Source organism: Akebia trifoliata, chromosome 2 (genome assembly GCF_017979445.1).
Source record: "Akebia trifoliata isolate Shusen 1 chromosome 2, ASM1797944v1, whole genome shotgun sequence".
Taxonomy (NCBI): domain Eukaryota; kingdom Viridiplantae; phylum Streptophyta; class Magnoliopsida; order Ranunculales; family Lardizabalaceae; genus Akebia; species Akebia trifoliata.
This window is the reverse complement of record NC_141376.1, coordinates 13,966,939-13,971,565: the sequence shown is the minus strand read 5'-3', so window position 1 is coordinate 13,971,565 and position 4,627 is coordinate 13,966,939. Positions and strand designations below refer to the sequence as shown.

The following is a 4,627-nucleotide window of genomic DNA, read 5'->3' as shown; positions in this document are numbered from 1 at the left end:
CGTTAGGGACTCATGCGACCATAAAATTTTGACTTTATCTAAAGCTGTCTTCAAGCCCCCTATTTTGATGAGCCTTGGAGATTCAATTTCCTGATTCTTGTCCTAATTTTCAACAAATAATTACCAAACAAGCCATCGTCTTGTTGACTTGTTGAATATTAGAATGTTAATTGTGCTCACCATGGCCCCAAAAATAAAAATAACCACAATAGCAAGTTTGAATACCTTCAAAGGTACTCGCCTTCAAAGTGATGGACAAAACTCATTTGAGAATAGAGTTCAACGGAAATCCAGGACCACCATCTGTAGGAGGATTCTAAGAAAATAACAAGTACAATTTCTAACTCTTGCAGAACTGGAGATGCTACATCACGCTCACAGAGTTTTGGGGTCTCACCATAGGGACTAAAATTAGTATGAGATATGGGTATTTTAGTTTCTGATTATGGAATGTGATCCTACTCAAAACATTCAGCTCATCTTGAAGAAACGTCGAAACCAAGGCAACAAGGAACATTCTCCAAGAATGCAAGTCTTTGCCTAGTAAAAAAAAATTGGAGTTGTCCTTAGACACATGGATAAGAACATTATTGTGTTCAAATTATTTAGTGAAATAAAGCTATGTTTAGGACCATGATACTCATCCCCGTTTGACCCCTTTAAGCTGCAGCAACATTAGCTTATTTTGGATGATGTAATGGACAAATCAACCGCTACACACTTAGTTTCACATCTCATTTGATGGTCAAATTAGAATAAGCTCCTTTCCCATAAAATAATAGAAGAATATACCTCTATACTGCATTAATTTAACTTCGTTGATTAAATTGACAGGAAAATCCATAAAAAGATGTTCATGAAATAGGATTTGAGAATTGCTTTTCTAAATTATCCACACATGAGCAGGATAATATTAATCATTTGATAGATCCCAACAACATTATTAACTTTCAATCAGTCAGTGATACACTATACCAACTACTTGGGTTTAGCTACATGAATACTGGTCTATAGTCCACCATATCTAAGGTGATATCTTTTTCAGACGTGTTCAGATCTTGGCTTACTATCACCATTCACTCAGATCCTTTTTCACTCTTTTCCTCATCCTTTTAAGGCATATTCAATAGTATAAAGATATTTTAGAGGAAGAGAGAGAGAGTAAATGGAAAACATGTGCTGCACTGTGTGCCATGGGATATACTGTTGATTGAGCATAGACAAGAGAAGGCCAAGACCCGGGTCCAGATTGGCAAACTAAATCTGTCAAATAAAAAACTATAAATCAGCCAAACACTCTCAAACACTACATGAAGATGTAATAAACTTAATGAGGAAGATAAGAGAGTTTGTATCCTCTTTAGAAAAAGTACAGATCATCATTGTTTCCTAACATGTCACTAACCATAAGGACACAAGTGACCACTAATTTAAAACAATTTGATGACCAACTCATGGCCCAAAACTACCTCCCATCAAATGATGCTAAGAGTAACATAGAGCCTGCACGCTAGTAAAAGTAATTGTCGACCATAAATGGAGAAAATATGCACTGACTGAAAATTAAACATTCTTTGCTATGATAATTCTTATCTTGATTTCATTCGCTTACAGGTATATTATCTTAAGATTAGGTTTACTGTTAATTGAAATTCATTGGTAAAAAATTATAGTCAAATAATATTAGGAAACTTTGGATGGAACCTACCAAAACCACCAATCCCAGATGCTTCAATGTTGATAAAAGCTCCAATTGTATTACGCCATTTATGTGTCTTCATAAAGCCATGTGCACCCTGGAATATTGTACATAAATCATCAACAAAAAACTTAAGAAGAGCAATTCATTAAAAGAATAATGAAAAAACAAATTCTCAAAAGGTACTTAAGTAGCTACATGATTAAATCTGCTTATAAAAAACTATTTAGATAAAAACCAATGAGCCCAATACACACTTTCACAACACAAAATATCTGATATGCTCAAAAATTCAAATGTTATTATCCTATTTAAATGTCTAAAAGAAACAGAGTTATTGATTATTTTCAGGAAGAGAGAACTAAGAGTCGTAAAGATAGATCAACCAGAAAGTGATATAAGGTACTTTTCTTTGCAAATTCAAGTGTTATCATCATATTTAAATGTCTAAAAGAAACAGAGTTATTCGAAATTGAAATCAGAAACATCTCCATGCACACAAATAATTTATAGAAACACATAATTGGGTTTAAACTGGCATGTTGGGAATTATTTTAAAATTGTGTAAAAGATTTTAGTAATCCCATTACCATCATCATTAGGTGAGTTAAAAAGAAAACTTGCAAAACCAAATAATCGTATCTCATGCAATTCATGCCCCCAATTGCATCACAATCATAATTAGAAGGAACATGCAGAATGAAAATTCTAAACGAACAACACTATTAAAAGAATGTGGATTGAGATAGCTAAAAAAATCAATCTCAATATACTTTATTGAAGATTTGGTTAAAGAAAATTCCAAAATCTTTGATATAAGGCTTTGATGACGAATAAACCCCCCAACTTTCTAAAGAATATATGGAGAGAAACTTTGAGGGAAATCATGCTCTGAGCAAAATTCCCATTCCTTAATGATTGTAGCTCCATCCAACATACTCACTCCCGAGGATTTTCAATGCCATAGAAGAGTCACTTCTAACTTAAATTAGCACGCAACTTTGATATTATTGTGTGGCATTTGGTTCAGATTTTCAACTTCACCAATAATTGATTTTTAAAATCTGATGTCACTTTTGATTTGGATCATAAAAGCAATTATCTCATAATTAAAAATACATTGACTAAAATTACAAAACAATGCAACATCTATTTCTTGCATTTGTGAAAATGTGTTTATTCTACTTTTATGTGTCACAACTATAGAATCAAGTTGAGAAAATGAGATTCTAATTCTAGAGTCTGAAATCAGTTTCTCAAAAACAATACAAGAAGAAAACAAGATCCTGAATTCTGAATATCTATTTACATAATCTAATTTTAAATATTTTTTCCATAAAATTATATGATTTGAACAAATATAACTAGAATTTTTCCCCCAAACTACTGTTACACATTCAAGATGGAATCCAAACACAAACATTCATTAAAAAAATAACAATACTGCAATTAAACACCAAATCAATCTTTAAAAACCTAGTTTTAAGATCAGATCTACGAATTACCATCATAAAAACGAAAACAAATAAAAAATGAACCTTGATCAAGACGGATGAGAGAGTTGGAAAGAGGTGGGATTGTGAGGGACGATGGACTGGATCAACAGATTTGGCTTCGACTTAGCTCTGAGATCATGAACCTTGATCCTTGCTGTTCAGATTCACAGAAAAAATGAAAATCGTATCCAAGTAAATAATGATTAAAATCAATTTAGAGATCGCAGAGTTCGTAGAATCATAAACCCTAGATCTCATCTTCAATAAATTGAACAACATTATGAATCCACCAACCTAAGAAATCGAGAGATCACTTTAAGGCTTCAAGTAACCCTAGATCTCATCTTCACTCCATCATTTTCAGTGTTGAGAGATCGAGAGATCAGATATAGAGAGAGATCGATCAAATATAGATAGAGATGTGATCGAGGAAGACAAGCAGAGAGAGATATTCCCACGAATCAGAGAGAGAGGGAAAAAAACGTAGAGAAATTTCTCATAATTGGGAGAGCTCCTCATGGAACAGAGAGAGAGAGAGAATGAGAAGGGGAAAAACGCAGAGAAACCAGAGCGAGAGAGTGAGAGAGAGGGGGAAAAAACACAAAGACACCAGAGAGAGAGGTGAAAAAATTTGCGTAAATTTTGTCTAAATTTCGTGCGCTTGTGGCCGTCAAATTTGTATTTCTAAAATTCGTCAGGCCAAGCCCAATAATTTTTTTCTTCAATTTTCATGATTTTCACGTAATGTAAACCCTAACCCAACACAAGTTCCATTTCAATCCACCTTGCAATTCACCTTCCACCATCTATAAGAATTTTCGACTTGAGGAAGTAATATTCCACAACTAGCGATGATTATTGACAAATGTTCGACAATAGGATTCACATCATTTTTGCATTCCATATTTGGATTCACTTGGTGAAATCGCCTCGACCCCCGTGGCCGTCCGCTAAATAGCGGATTAGGGGTCCGATCTACGTATCTCGAGGATTTTTAAAAGAATATGGAGTCGCCACCTAGTTTAGGTCTAGGAACCAAAATTAACTCCAAATGGATATGGGTCGGTCCGTGGATCAACGAGATGGGTAAGGGGTCAGGTTACGGATTTCGGAAGGTGTTAGGCACCGAACCCGCCTGATCAAGATGATCAGTCTCTACTGCGATCCAAAAATATCCTACGGTCAACATTCAAAGACTAAAAGTTAAACTAGGGTCCAATCATCATCAAATTGCATCGGATTTACTAAACAAATCCTACGGTTAAAATAATTACATGATTTAATGAGGCATACATGACACCAAAAATTAATGGATCAATTCGATCATACTTTGAATAATAGAAAATTGATTTTCAATGCCACGTACATGAAATTAATGAATTGACTCATTGATGATATTTATCAAAGAAATTTGATTTCTGAGTCGTCACGT

The 4,627-nt window shown here is 34.1% G+C and overlaps 1 long non-coding RNA gene across 1 annotated transcript; it reads right to left on the bottom strand.

Annotated features, from left to right (window-relative positions):
* Nucleotides 1-1,691: 1,691 nt before the first annotated feature.
* Nucleotides 1,692-3,681, bottom strand: LOC147409690 (uncharacterized). Its single transcript, XR_015183123.1, has 3 exons — nt 3,490-3,681; nt 3,238-3,349; nt 1,692-1,796 (listed from the first exon to the last, which is right to left on the bottom strand). It is a non-coding gene; the product is annotated as an uncharacterized LOC147409690 (long non-coding RNA).
* Nucleotides 3,682-4,627: the final 946 nt, after the last annotated feature.